We start from the raw sequence: 15777 nt of genomic DNA, 5'->3' as shown, positions 1-15777 counted from the left end.
GAAACCCACGCACACACGGGGAGGATGTGCAGACTCCGCACAGACAGTGACCCAAGCCGGGAATCGAACCCAGGTCTCTGGCATTGTGAGGCAACAGAACTAACCATTGTGCTACCGTGCTGCTCCCGAGCCTCGCCCCCAAGCAGGAAACTCATATCTACATAAGACACTGGTGCCACAGATGTTTTATTTTATTTATTCGTTCTCGGGATGTGGGCGTCGCTGGCTGGTCCAGCATTAGTTGCCCATCCCTAACTGCCCTTGAACCAAGTGGCTTGCTAGGCCACTTTAGTGGGGGGCGGTTAAGAGTCAACCGCATCGCTATATGGATCTGGAGTCACATGTAGGCCAGACTGGGTAAGAATGGCCGATCTCCTTCCCTGAAGGACATTAGTGAACCAGATGTTTTTTTTATGACAATTGGCAATGGTTACTTGGTTTCATTAGGCTTCTAATTCCAGATTTTTATTGAATTCAAATTTCACCATCTGCCATGGTGGGATTTGAACCCAAGACCTCAGAGCATTGCGCTGGATATCTGGATTACTAGCCCAGTGACAATACCACGCGGCCACCACCTCACCATAGTGGCCCCCAATGCAAGGAATTATGGCGAAGTGGCTAATAGCCACTGTTGACTTATCTCTACTAGTGCCGAGGTTCACCCATGCCCACTTGGTGCCTATAGTTCCTTATTCTTCCTCACCCTCCCACTATGTCTAGGTGTATCCTCAGAATCCACATCTGAGGTTGAGGTAGCCTGTTGTCTTCCATGCCATGTTGCCTGAGATGTCAACAATAGGTTCACTTATTTAATTATTTGTGTTAAACAAAATAGTTGGAAACTTAGCCCCCAAGCATGAGCTTGGCAGCTGTCCCCTGTGGGGCTAGGACCTTGATGGTCTGGGCCTACTTTCAGGCTGCAGGGTGTTGCAGTGCTGCCTGTCTCAGTGTGCAGTGTGGAAGTCATGAGCTGAACCATGGCATAGACATCCTTTGCCATGGAGTGCACGTCCTGTACCAAGGCTTCCACAATGGATGGCACCATTGCAGTGTTGGCCTCGTTGCCTCGGAAGGTGATGCACGATCAATTACACAAAGACGAGAGTTGGATTTAATCGAGGCTTTATTACACTAAGATGTGTGGCCTCCTACAGCAGCTGGCGAAATGGCTGCTGTTTGGGGAGCACACATATTTATACTCCGCCTACTGGGTGGAGCCAGCAGGTAGGGAACTACCCCCATACCTGTAGTACAGGGCCTTACCATAAAGCACCTACATTGACATCCTCTACAATATATACATCAGTGGTGACTACCACATTCACCCCTGTTAAAAAAATTGAGTGCAGCGGGGGTGGTGGAGAACTATCTACAGAAAGATGTGTTTTAAAAGTACAGGTAACTTTACAAATTCAGGCAGTCTGGAGCCTTGATCTGTCGTTGGGAGCGCTGCAGTGCTGGCAGTGACTCTGACGTCGGTTTGGTTTTGTGACTCCGGGAGCGTTTCGAAATCCTCTTCATCCTCGGGTGTGAGCAGGGGGAGGGTGAATTGTCCTGGAGCGGGGCTGTGGTGGGGTGTGCCGGGGGAAGGGAGGGTGGCGCCCGGTCGGGGGTGTGTGTGTGTGTGTGGAACCAGCTGGTGCCAGGTCCCTGAGGGAGAATGTGTCTTTTTTTTTAAATAATGTTTATTCAAGTTTTTCAATAACAAATTTTCTCCCCACAATTTAAAACAAACAAGGCGTGTTTCCACACCAACACAAGAAAAGAACTCACCCCACCAAAATAAATAATAACAAAAAACCAACAGCAATACAAGAAAGAAGAAAATAACAACATAGCAAACCCACCGCCGCAAAAACAAACCCCCAAACCCACCCACCACCACCACCCCCCCCCCCCCCAAAATGCTGCTGAGACCGACCACTCTCTACCCCTTCGCCAGGAAGTCGAGAAAGGGCTGCCAGCGCCGAAAGAACCCTTGTACCGACCCCCTCAGGGCAAACTTCATCCTCTCCAACCTGATGAACCCAGCCATGTCGTTGATCCAGGCCTCCGAACTCGGGGGCTGCGTATCCCTCCACTGTAACAGAATCCTGCGCCGGGCTACTAGAGACGCAAAGGACAGAATGCCGGCCTCTCTCGCCTCCTGCACTCCCGGCTCCGAAGCTACCTCAAGGATCGCGAGCCCCCAACCCGGCTTGACCCTAGACCCAACCACTTCTGACAAAGTCCCCGCCACCCCCTTCCAAAACCTCTCCAAGGCCGGACAAGCCCAGAACATATGGGTGTGGTTCGCCGGGCCTCCCGAACACCTCCCGCACCTGTCTTCCCCTCCGAAGAAGCGGCTCATCCTTGCCCCTGTCATGTGAGCCCTATGCAGCACCTTCAGCTGAATTAGGCTGAGCAGTGCGCAAGAGGAGGAGGAATTCACCCTCTCCAGGGTGTCCGACCACGTTCCATCTTCAATCTCTTCCCCTAGCTATTCCTCCCACTTCACTTTGAACTCTTCTACTGAGACCTCCTCCTCCTGCATCAGCTGGTAAATAGCCGAGCTCTTTCCTTCACCGACCCACGTCCCCGAAAGCACCCTATCTTGCACCCCCTTGGCGGCAGCCACGGAAACTCCGCCACCTGCCTCTCAACAAATGCCCTGACCTGCATATACCTAAAAGCGTTCCCAGGGGGGAGGTTCCACTTCCCCACCAGCTCCTCCAGAGTTGCGAACTTCCCATCCAGGAAGAGGTCCCCAAACTGTCTGATTCCAGGCCTGTGCCAACTCCCAAATCCCCCACCCGCTCTCCCCGGCGCAAAACGGTGATTGCCCCGTATCGGGGCCCAAACTGAGGCCTTCACTTCCCCCTAAGCCGCCTCCACTGTCCCCAGATTTTAAGGGACGCAACCACCACCGGACTCGTAGAGTACTTTGCCGGGGGGAGTGGAAGTGGGGCCGTCACCAAAGCCTCCAGGCTCGTACCCGCACAGGATGCTACCTCCAATCTCTTCCATGCGTCACCCTCCCCTTCCGTCACCCACCTGCGAATCATCGCCACGTTCGCCGCCCAATAATATCCACACAGCGTGGGCAGCGCCAGGCCCCCTACCTCCCTTCTTCGCTCCAAAAATATCCTCCTTACTCTCGGGGCCTTTCGCACCCACACGAACCCCAGAATCGACTTATTCACCCTTCTGAAAAAAGCTTTTGGGATCAATATGGGGAGGCACTGGAAAAGAAACAAAAACCTCGGGAGCACCGTCATCTTAATCGACTGGACCCGGCCCGCCAACGAAAGCGGTAGCGCGTCCCACCTCCTAAACTCCTCCTCCATCTGCCCCACCAGCCTCGAAAAGTTAAGCCCATGCATGGCCCCCCAGGTCCAAGCCACCTGGACCCCAAGATACCTAAAGCTCCTCTCAGCTCTCTTCAACGGGAGTTCACCAATCTCCCTCTCCTAAGGTGCAGGACAAACAGCTCACTTGTCCCCACATTGAGCTTATAGCCCGAAAAGTCCCCAAACACCTCAAGTATCTTCAGCACCTCTGGCATCCCCACAGCCGGATCCGCGACATACAACAGCAGATCATCTGCGTACAGCGACAACCGGTGATCCTCCCCAACCCCGCACAATCCCCCCCAACTCTTCGAGTCCTTCAGCGCCATGGCCAGGGGCTCAATTGCTAACGCGAAAAGCAGTGGAGACAAGGGGAACCCCTGCCTCGTCCCCCTGGAAAGCCGAAAGTCCGCCAACCTCCTCCCATTCGTCACCACACTCGCCACCGGGAAGCTGTACAGCAACCTCACTCAGCTGATGAACCCCTCCTGCTGCTCCCGCGCCCACTGCTGCCACGCTACTGCTGCTTCCCCACCCGCCGCCATCTTGCTCCACTGCGAGTCCAGTCCATCCACCAGCCGCTGGGCACACTGGCTGTGTTTCCCCCCAGGGGAAAGTCAAAACAGCGCCATTGCGGGATCTTAAAAGAGCACGAAAGTCCAAAAAAAGCGGCAGCTGCCGAACGTGCGGCTTAGCCCTGCATCGCCGCCACCGTAAGTCGGGAGAATGTGTCCTGGCGGACGTCGGGTATGCTACGTATGCGTACTGCGGGTTGGCGTGAAGTAGCTGTACCCTGTCAACCAACGGGTCCGCCTTATGGAGTCGAACATGTCTACGGAGGAGAACGGGCCCTGGAGCTGTCAGCCATGTCGGGAGTGAAACCCTGGAGGTGGACTTCCTAGGGAAGGCAAAGAGACGTTCATGGGGTGTTTCATTAGTCGCGGTGCACAGGAGCGAATGAATGGAGTGAAGGGCGTCGGGGAGTACCTCCTGCCAGTGGGAGGCAGGGAGGTTTCTGGACTGTAGGGCCAGTTGGACGGCCTTCAGACCGTCCCATTCTCCCTCTCCACCTGCCCGTTTCCCTGGGGGTTGTAGCTGGTCGTCCTGCTCGAGGCAATGCCCATGTTGAGCAGGAACTGGCGCAGCTCATCGCTCATGAATGAGGATCCCCTGACTCTGTGGACGTAGGCGGGGAAGCCGAACAGAGCAAAAATGGTGTTGAGGGCTTTGATGACGGCGGCAGACGTCATATCGGGGCATGGGATGGCGAAGGGGAATCTGGAATATTCATCGACCACATTGAGGAAGTACATGTTGCGGTCGGTGGAGGGGAGGAACCCTTTGAAATCCACGCTAATGCGTTCAAAGGGGCGGGAGGCCTTCACCAGGCGCGCACGGTCTGGCCGGTAGAAGTGCGGCTTACATTCCGCGCAGACCTGGCAGTCTCTGGTGATTTCCCTGACTTCCTCGATGGAGTAGGGCAGGTTGCAGGCCTTGATGAAATGGTAAAAACGTGTGACTCCCCCGGGTGACAGAGGTTGTTGTGCAGAGTCCGGAGTCGGTCCACCTGTGCGCTGGCACATGTACTGCGGGAGAGGGCATCAGGGGGGTCATTGAGCTTACCGGGGTGATACAAAATCTCGTAGTTGTAGGCGGAGAGCTCGATCCTCCACCTCAAGATTTTATCGTTTTTGATCTTGCCCCGCTGTGTGTTATCAAACATGAAGACAACCGACCGTTGGTCAATGAGGAGAGTGAATCTCCTGCCGGCCAGGTAATGCCTCCAATGCCGCACAGCTTCAACGATGGCTTGGGCCTCTTTTTCGACAGAGGAATGCCGAATTTTGGAGTCATGTAGGATGCGGGAGAAGAATGCCACGGGCCTGCCTAGCTGGTTGAGGGTGGCGGCCAGAGCGACGTTGGATGCATGGCTCTCGACTTGGAAAGGGAGCGTCTCGTCGACCCCGTGCATCGCAGCCTTGGCGATGTAGGCCTTGATACGGTTGAAGGCCTGGTGAGCCTCGGCCGTCAGAGGAAAAATAAAATAGTGGATTGAATGAGTGGGCGGGCCTTGTCCACATAGTTTGGGACCCACTGGGCATAATACGAAAAGAACCCCAGGCATCGTTTGAGGGCCTTGGAGCAGTGGGTGAGGGGGAGTTCCATAAGGGGGCACATGCGATCGGGATCGGGCCCTAGAACTCCGTTCTGGACCACATAGCTGAGGATGGCTAAGCGGTTCATGCTGAACACGCACGTCTCCTTGTTGTAGGTCAGGTTGAGGAGAGTGGCGGTGTGGAGAAATTTGGCTAGGTTGGCGTCATGGTCCGGCTGATCGTGGCCGCAGATGGTGACTTTATTCAGGTACGGGACGGTGATCCGTACCGGTCAACCATTCGGTCCATCTTCCTTTGGAAGACCGAGGCCCCGTTGGTGATGCCAAAGGGAACCCTAAGAAAGTGGTAAAGGCAGCCATCTGCCTCAAAGGCAGTGTATGGGCGGTCCGCCTTACGGATGGGGGAGCTAGTGGTAGGCAGATTTCAGGTCCACAGTTGAGAAGACCCGGTACTCTGCAATCTGATTGACCATATCAGATATGCGTGGGAGGGGGTAGGCGTCGAGCTGCATGTACCGATTGATGGTCTAACTGTAGTCAACGACCATCCTGTGTTTCTCCCCAGTTTTCACAACTACCACTTGGGCTCTCCAGGGGCTGTTGCTGGCCTCTGATGCCTTCCCGGAGCAGTTGCTGGACTTCGGACCTGATGAAGGTCCTGTCCTGGGTGCTGTACCATCTGCTCCTGGTGGTGACGGGTTTGCAATCTGGGGTTAGATTTGCAAATAGGGAAGGTGGGTCGACCTTGAGGGCCGCAAGTTCGCACACAGTAAGGGGTGGTAGGGGCCCGCCGACTTTCAGTGTTAGGCTCTGGAGGTTGCACTAGAAGTACAGGCCAAGTAGCAGGGCAGCGCAGAGGTTGGGAAGGACGTAGAGGCGGAAGCCGCTGAACTCCACGCCTTGGAGAGTGAGAGTAGCGATGCAATACCCCCGGATCGCCACGGAGTGGGATCCAGAGGCCAGAGAGATTCTCTGGTTAGCGGGGTGTACCGCGAGGGAGCAGCGCCTTACCTTATCGGGGTGAATGAAGCTCTCAGTGCTCCCGGAGTCCAGCAGGCAGGGGATCTCGTGCCCATCGACCTTCACTTTGGTTGAAGCAGTTGCAAGGTTGTGTTGACGAGACTGGACAATAGTGACCGAGGCGAGACGTGGTTGGTTATCGGCGGTTTCAGGTGACAAGCGGCCGGGTGAGGTGCCCAGGGAGCATGGGTCCTGGGTCTGGTAAGATTGCGATGCCCACTGGCCGCACGTGTCATGGGGAAAACAAGGTGGCGGCGCCCATGGGCCGCATGCACCGCGTGTCGAGCAAGATTGCGGTGCCCACTGGCCGCACATGGTCCGAGGAGGGGAAGTTGGCGGCGCCCACGGGCCGCACGTGGTCCGAGGAGGAAAAGATGGCGGTTCCCACTGGCCGCAAGTGGGAGGTGCTGGAACAATAGCGGCGACTGAGCAAGCCTGGCACACCGCAGCGAAGTATCCCTTCTTGCCACAGGCCTTGCAGAGGGCGCTCTGCGCCAGGCAGCACTGTCGGGGGTGTTTGGACTGCCCACAGAAGTAACGTTTGGGTGCCCCGGGGTTGGTTGGCTGCCGCGTTGCACAGGCATGGGGTTGGTTGATGGCGGTCGCTGATGGGGTCCACGATGTGGCGGCTGTCTGCGGAGTCCACGATGCACAGGCGGCGTGGGCCACGCGGTTGGAGGCGTAGGCCTGGATGTTGCGTGAAGCGACCGTGAGTGAGAGCGCTAACTTTTTGATTTCCGCGAGGTCGAGCGTGGCCCCTTCTAAGAGGCGCTGGTGGACGCCCGTGACAAATGCGTCTCTCATGAGCAGATTCGAATGTTCCGAGGCCGAAACAGCCTGACAGTCACAGTCTCTAACTAGGTGAACCAGGACCAGAAATCTTCCACTGACTCACCAGGAAGTTGACGACGCGTGGAGAGGAGGTGCCTGGCGTAGAGTGTGTTAGGCCGCTGATCATAGTTTTCCTTCAGTAGCGCCATGGCTTCTGCGTAGGTCGGCGTGTCCTGGATAAGTGGAAAGACCTTGGAGCTCAGCCGCGTGTAAAGGATCTGAATCTTCTGTGCTTCTGGGATTGGGTCTGGCGCAGATCCGATGTACGCTTCGAAACAGGCTAACCAATGTTCAAAGTCCTTTTTGGCGTTGTCTGCTTGCCAATGCAGCTGCAGGCGATCCAGCTTGATGCAGAGGTCCATTTTCTGAAAATGTAGTGTAATAAATTGATGCACGATCAATTACACATAGACGAGAGTTGGATGCAATCGAGGCTTTATTACACTAAGATGTGTGGCCTCCTACAGCAGCTGGCAAAATGGCTGCTGTATGGGGAGCACACACATTTATACTCCGCCTACTGGGCGGAGCCAGCAGGCAGGGAACTACCCCCGTACCTGTAGTACAGGGTCTTATCATAAAGCACCTACATTGACATCCTCTACATACAATATATACATCAGTGGTGACTACCACAGAAGGACAGCACCATCTCCTCGGACAGAAGGCGATAGGACATCTCCAGTTGGCTTTGCACTCCGAGGAGGGATGCTGTCACCCCTTACTGATTCTCCTGACTCAGCCTTTGTGGCTCCAGTAACTCTGGGATGACCGGACCCAGGGGCATGTCATTGACCAGGGACTGCACATAATCCTGGGCTCCGGCATTCCTCCGAATGTCAGATCCCTGGCATGTTCCTTCCTTCAGCTGCTGTGGGTCTTCAGCTGCGAGATGCTCTCCAGTGTGTGACCCAGAAGTCTAACTAGTTAATCCCACTGCGGTGTGAGTAGTAACGCTGGTCAAGGGTGCGAGTTACAGCTGTGACGCCTCCTTGATGCTTGTCTCTGAGATGTCTCCCTCGGAGCTGCTCGGCTCTGTGGTCTCCAGAGGGCTCGAGGACGGTCCAGCCTGTTCGACAAGGGAAGCAAGATGGCATTACTGCATTACGAGGGATAAATAATAGGAGAAAGTTACGTGAGGCTTGCACTGTGGCTGCATGACTTGAGGTTTCTCACTTTTGTCTGTTGTCCCCACTTCGCCCTCTGCACAGGTGCGATCCTGTTCACTGCCTACCAGCTCAAGGGCTCTCTCCTCATAGGGTGTTAGGGCTCTCAGCTCGGGCATGACTACAGCAGGCTGTGCCCACTCACGCTCTTGTGCTGCAATGACACAGATGGGGAGAGTGTCAGTGCGAGACCTGCTGGGTCAGATGGTGGTGAAGGCTGGCATGCTTGGAACAAGAGCAGGAGCGGGATGTGAGGAGCAGATTACCTAATGGGGAGACCATGGGGTGGGGGTGGGGGGGGGGGGGCAGGACATGTTGAGAATCCGTGAGGTAGCTGGGTGAGAGATCACCAGGGAGGTGTGATGGATGGGTGAAGGAGTGCAGCGGGAGACATGAGGAGGCAGACTTACCCTGGCTGCAAAAAGGTCATTCATCTTCTTCAGCACTGTAGCTCCATCCTCTTATGCAGCGAACTGGCATTCACAATCGCCGCCACAGCCTCCCAGGTGGGGGGTGGTAATCGTGCTTGATGGATATCTGTGTGATCACGGGGAGAGGATGTAGCTCCTCTGCTTCACACCATCCGGGGGTTTGGTGAGGGCTCCCTCCGTGAAACATGGTGTTGTCTCCTGACAGCCACACCTCCCACCCCCGACTGGACGTGGAACAAGTGCTGGGGAGGCCTTCAAAAGGAGTGCCCCACTGATTACAGAGATTATGTTTTCCCAGATGAGCGTATCAGAAGCAGGCCACCATGAGCGCGATGTGAATTGTTAAAGCGGCTGAATATTCGGTGAGTTTTTCTCCCTGGTTTTCTTACCTGAAATTACACTGAAAAAATATGGTCAGGTCCCGCCGAAGGCTCCAGTCTCGTAATGATTTAATTGGAGGAAAGTTCTGCTTTTTCAATACTAAACGTTGGAAAAGCTGTGTGACAATTGAGAAAGCGGGAGGGAGTGAAATGGGGTGTTGAGATCTAGCTAGATGTCACCAGTGTAGATGTAGAATCTGACCTTATGTTTGCAGGTGGAGTTGCCTGTTTTGTTATGCTCTTGGCGTAGCATAAGCTGCTTCCTTGATGTACACTCTGACATAGGAAGGTTCAGACTTGGAGCTGGCTTTAACACATTTATTAAACTGTTAACAATTCTCCTACTTGGATTCGACTCTCCTGTTAATCCTGCTATAGCTACTCAGACTGACGAACCAGTCTGCTACAATCCACGTGGTGGGTGTGTACTCACTGAGTGTCTCCACTGGAAAGAGGAAGATCATGTGTGCTGTGTCCTTTTATATGGGATGGTGTAATGCCCTCCTGTGGTAGTGTCACCTCTGTGTGTATCGTGAATGCCCATTGGTCGTGTCTTATCTTACTGACCTATTGGTTGAATGTCTGTGTGTGATGTCTCTGGTGCTCCCTCTAGTGTCTAGCTAGTCTACGTGTATTTACATTAACCCCTTGTGTATTAACAGTGATGCATATCACCACATTGCCAAGGTGGAGAATGCAGATGAGCAATAGGAATTGGACAGGTACGAACAACAGCAATTCAAGAAGAAGGCCTACCACCGCTTTCTTGAAGGCAATTAGGGATGGGCAAAAAAAGTCGGCCTTGTTAGAAATGACACTATACCGAGAATAGGTTCCCGTGGAGCTAATGATATGGTTAACCACCACTTGCGAACTGTTTTGCCCTAATAAGGCCTGTAATTATGGCGTTGGTTGCCCATCAGTCAACTTTTACAGCTGACTGCAATTCAAAGCTGACTTTGCTGGAATTATGATGCCTGCGTATTGGGAGTTAGCTCTATGAAGGTAGCCTTCATTACAATATAAAAGAAATATAGTGAATTGGTGTAGGAGATACGACTATAGTGCCCGGGAGCAGAATGGGATTCATGAACGTTCCTTGGCATGTTTTTATGTTTGCTTGTTTTGTGAAAGAGGGTAAACTCTAAAGAACAAATAAACCTCAATGTTCATCAAGTATTTAACTTTTAGTAATGAAAATCGCTTATTGTCACGAGTAGGCTTCAATGAAGTTACTGTGAAAAGCCCCTAGTCACCACATTCCGGCGCCTGTTCGGGGAGGCTGGTACAAGAATTGAACCGTGCTGCTGGCCTGCATTGGTCTGCTTTAAAAGCTAGCGATTTAGCCCAGTGTGCTAAACCAGCCATTAGTATGCCATTGATTACGAAATACAACAAATTGAGACAGATGTATGAGCAAAATATAAAGTTAAGGAACAATATCAAAACTATACAATACTGCCTCAATTTGTGTTCACTGTAACTTTAATATTTTGTGATTGGAGACTGTTACAAATTTCAAGTCTACTCTAGATATTCTCTCAGGCGATTGTTAATGGTCTTGCCATAAAGTGGGCCTTTCATTCTTTACGACAAAGGGTTTAAATTAACTATCCAACCTCGAGGTATACTGTAGCGTGGATTAGGGCATTATAAAAATGAGATGCTCTTGCTATGTGGACTGGATGTGTTAACCCTCTGCATATATCATCAAAAACACTGCTCCTGAATGTCAGATTGATTTTCAATCCAGTGAGATAAAGTACAAATGACTGAGCCTCTTTATTTCCCAGTCAACAAATAATCATATGAAATAAACTTATAGGAAATTGTACCTTATTTCAACTTAACTTCTTATTGAAGGTATGTCAACACTGACCTGGTAGCTGGCTAAATAATGTTTTATTTTGAGCAACTCAATTACTGATTAGACCAGGCTTGTCATGAAACAGACGATCAGTAGACTAGCCTGGGCCCAACTTTGTCTCTCAGCAGAACTTACCAATTGACCATTCATTTGCCTATTTCTTTTGTCTTACCTCTGGACAAGAAATTTAACAAGTTATACCTCTGTCATCTCCCCTGTCTGGAGGTTGAGCAGTGAGTTTACCATTTAATCCTTCCAACAACTCCATCCTTATTGCCCCTCTGGATGGGTGGTACGGTGGCACAGTGGTTAGCACTGCTGCCTCACAGCACCAGGAACTCGGGTACAATTGCAACCTTAGGTGACTGTGTGTAGTTTGCACGTTCTCCCTATGTCTGCGTGGGTTTCCTCTAGTGTCCTTCGGTTTTCTCCCACAGTCTAAAGATGCGCAACTCAGATGGATTGGCCATGCTAAATTGCCCCTTAGTGTCGACAAGTTTAGGTGGGGTTGCAGAGTAGGGCGGGGGAGTGGGCCTAGGTAGGGTGCTCTTTCAGAGGGTTGGCGTGGACTCGATGGGTCAAATGGTCGCACCCAGCACTGTTGGGGTTCTATAGATGGGGGCTCCTGAAAATTAATTCCTGCTACTGCCACAATGGGCCAGAGCAGTTCACAGGAAAGGCTCCCTCCCCCTTTTCAGTAAATCAGAAGTCTAGTGATGTTCCAGCCTCCATCCTTTTAGCTTAACTATGCACCTCATCCCTTCTTCAGCTCTGGTTGGCTTCAGCTTTAATGTAACATTTCAACATAAATCACAAAATGAGAAAATAGCTGAAAAGCCAAAAACAGGACCGTCTCAGCTCACATACCCCCACCTCCTTCTTTGATGTGGAGCCATTAAAGCTAGATTTCCAGGAGGGGAAAGCTATTCTTAAACTCTTCAGAATGAATAATATAAAAGGAATTCCAGTTACAGTTTCACATTCGACTGCCATCTTCAATATTGCTGAACACAGTTCCTGGCGTCCTAAATTCCCCCATGATCAGGGTTTAACCTCAACAAAGGAATATTGAAATGACATAATATTGTGTCGTGCGGTTGAAGCATCTACAATTCACACAGTAATTTGCTTCTGACATCCAGCGATTGCTTTATGACAAGGTCAGAGATCGTCTTTAGCTTTTCAAATCCTTTCGTGTCAGGCCTTAGCCGTTTAAAATGTTAATCTTAAATCGAGAATTGCAATCTCTCAAACGGATGTCAATTCTTGCCTGAGGCACTAGGGGGAGCATCGTGGCAACTGAAGAGGTTTGGCTCAATTCGCAGCAGGAACACGCAGCAACTGGATGTCAACTTGCAAATCACAAAAATGCACAAGACAGTTGCAATTTATTACTTATCACAGCATAACTGCAAAGGCTATTTTGTTGTTACTTGAATTATTAAGTGCCTCACATGAAGGTACTTTGCTACCTAACCGCTAATTGCAAGTGTATGAGATGGCAGTGCACTCAGCTGGTTCCTCGGACACTGTAGCAGGGCTAACAATCAGAGAAGCCTGGGGTGATCCTTAATCTATCCAACACCTCCTGCCTGTAGTTGAGATCGGAAAACAGAATCAGCTGTCAGACCTGCTGAGATTGTCCAGCATTTTCTGCTTTTTGTTTCAGATTCCAGCATCCGCAGCAATTTGCTTGTATCTTGGTGACGCTCTCTTGGTTCTGTCCAATCATGTTTGAGCTATGGGGAATGATGCGATTTATGTTCATGTTATGCTTAGCTGAATGCTAATGAGGTTGGCGTGTGGAAGTCCAAAATCTTTTTATTGATATTGATCTTGTTTATTTAGTTCCTTTCCACACTTGTAAGAAATACACCATTTATTGGCTGGTGCTGACCCTTTCGGGCTTGGGGAGATTAAATGCCAATGACATTTCCTGCCAGAGGACTTATAAGGCTGGAACGTAATGTGGTCAGACTATGTTCCTCTGTGTGCTATATTTACACCGGCATTAAATCATGTGTGCTTTAGTCAGTCGAAATAGGGAATTAATACATTTCTACACCAGCAACAAAGGTCTCAAAATGAATCGACAGCACAGAGGACAAAATAGCAAAATCTTGGGCAGCACGGTGGCGCAGTGTTAGTGCTGCTGCCTCACGGTGCTAAGGTCCCAGGTTCAATCCCGGCTCTGGGCCACTGTCCGTGTGGAGTTTGCACATTCTCCCCTTGTCAGTATGGGTTTCGCCCCCACAACCCAAAAGATGTGCATGGTGATGTGTTGGGTAAGCTGGGTCTATGTGGACTGCGTTTGATGCAGTGTAGAGAGAGACAGGCTTCCAACACTTGAAGAGATGCAACACGATTTTATTGAACAACTAACTGTAATACATGCTTAACTGTGGGTTGACACTATGCTGACTTGACTGGAGACCTGAGGCTAACCTGACCAGACTAACTGACTACCACATGGTGTTTGTTCTAGCTGCTGCTCACGAGCTCTGTCTGTCTCAGAGGCTGGATCCCGAGAGAGCGGGAAAACTGGTGCGCTCTGGCTTTATAGTGGTTGTGTCCTGTCTGGTGATTGGCTGCTGTGTTCTGTGTGCTCACTGGTCATCCTGTGTGTCAATCACTGCCTGTCTGCACTCCATCATATACCTGGATGTATATTATGACACAGGGTAGGAGGATTGGCTACGCTAAATTGCCCTTTAATTGGAAAAAATGAATTGGGTACTCTAAATTTTAAAAAGAAGTAGCAAAATATTTGCACTGATACAGTCATCTTACAGTTTCCATAACCTTAACATTGCCTTTCCCTGGATTGGTAAATAGAGAAAGGACAGATGTTTCCCATACCCTGAATATAAAATTCTAGTTAATGCCTTATCTTATGAGTTTAATATTCTGGCTAATTTATCAACAGACATACACTATACCTACTATATTAGTTAGCTCACAATGGTTTATTCTCAGGTCAAATTATCCTAACATAAGTAAATGTTCTATTATTACCGTCAATTCCACATTACAGCTATTTCTGATCCTATTGGATGAGAACCCAATGAACCAGATGGGCTTGATCCTTACCACTGAATCAGCTTTCTACCAGTTTGCATTCCTCAAAGACATCAGCAAGAAGGTGTGATATTATCAGCATGAAGCTCAGCTTCCTGTTTCCTCACTTCCACCGATTTCAGTTCACCCATCGGCTCCCTGATCTGGCCATGCCTCAATTTATAAAATTCACATCCTTGATTTCAAACTGCTCCATGGTCTCACCCCTTGCAGTCTCTATAACCTTCTCCAGCCCCACAGCCAGTTTTCTGTACTCATCCAATTCTAACCACTTCCGACTTTAACCAATACAGCATGGGGGACATGCCTGCAACCCTCTCTGCCTTAAGCTCTTATTTCCTTAAAACTCTTCCTCCCTCTACCTCTCTGTGCTCGCTTCGGCAGCACATATATGAAAATTGGAACGATACAGAGATGATTAGCATGGCCCCTGCACAAGGATGACACACAAATTTGTGAAGTGTTCCATATTGGGCAGCATTGTAGCACAAGTGGATAGCACTGTGGCTTCACAGCGCCAGGGTCCCAGGTTCGATTCCTCACTGGGTCATTGTCTATGCGGAGCTGCATGTTCTCCCCGTGTCTGCGTGGGTTTCCTCCGGGTGCTCCGGTTTCCACTCACAGTCCAAAGATGTGCAGGTTAGGTGGATTGGTCATGTTAAATTGCCCTTAGTGACCAAAAAATGGTTAGGATGGGTTATTGGGTTACGGGGATAGGGTGGAAGTGAGGGCCATTGCAGACCCGATGGGCCGAGTGGCCTCCTTCTGCACTGTACGTTCTTTGTTTCTCCCTTCCTCTAAGACCCTCCTTTGAGCAAGATGATGCTCACCTGTCCGAAAATCACCTTATGGGGTTCAGTATCACATTTTGTTTGGGCCTTGTTTGGGCCCAGTGAAGGGCCTTGGGACGTGCTAAAAGGGCTATATAAATGTAAGTTGTTGTATATGAAACCTCCAAATGTAAACAGTGCACTCTTGCCTTTAGAATGATGGGTATTTTTTGAGATTTGAATCTTTAACTAAAACTACTTACAGATGAGGGGGGTGATCTTGACTTTGGGTAAAGGTAGAAAATGGGTGACGACGACTCGACAGCCTAATCTTTATTTCTATTGACTTGATTGACTCCACCAAAATTAATTTTTAAAAATTAGCAATGATGTGGTAAATGAATTAAACCAACTGAGGAGAAAGTTAAAATAGTCGACTAAATAAAGGTGAAATAAACAGAAAGGTCCTTTACATCTCAATGACTTTAATTAAATCGAGATCTCGCCTTCAGTCAATAAAATCGATTAAAGATGAGTACAAAATTACACAAGGTCATTGACGTGAAAGGCCATTGACCGTGTTTTTCTCTCCACACACATTGCTTGACCAGCTGAGTATTCCCAGCACTTTATGTTTTTGACAACAATTAAAGACCGAGCTTCACTGAGGAAAATTAATTAAATACAAGGTCATTATGTGGCTAATCTGCATGGAGGGAGAGTAGAAATGCTGGCATCTAGTTTTTCTCTCTGGTTACTGCAGGGGTATCAGGGAAGTGAGGGGCA

At 50.3% G+C, this 15777-nt stretch overlaps 1 non-coding gene across 1 annotated transcript; it reads left to right on the top strand.

Annotated features, from left to right (window-relative positions):
* Window positions 1-14589: 14589 nt before the first annotated feature.
* Window positions 14590-14696, top strand: LOC119964000. The gene has a single exon (XR_005460242.1). It is a non-coding gene; the product is annotated as a U6 spliceosomal RNA (small nuclear RNA).
* The last annotated feature ends 1081 nt before the right edge of the window (window positions 14697-15777 follow it).

Source organism: Scyliorhinus canicula, chromosome 3, assembly GCF_902713615.1.
Source record: "Scyliorhinus canicula chromosome 3, sScyCan1.1, whole genome shotgun sequence".
Classification (NCBI taxonomy): Eukaryota; Metazoa; Chordata; class Chondrichthyes; order Carcharhiniformes; family Scyliorhinidae; genus Scyliorhinus; species Scyliorhinus canicula.
The sequence above is the reverse complement of the archived record's forward strand: the minus strand, read 5'-3'. Positions and strand labels throughout refer to the sequence as shown.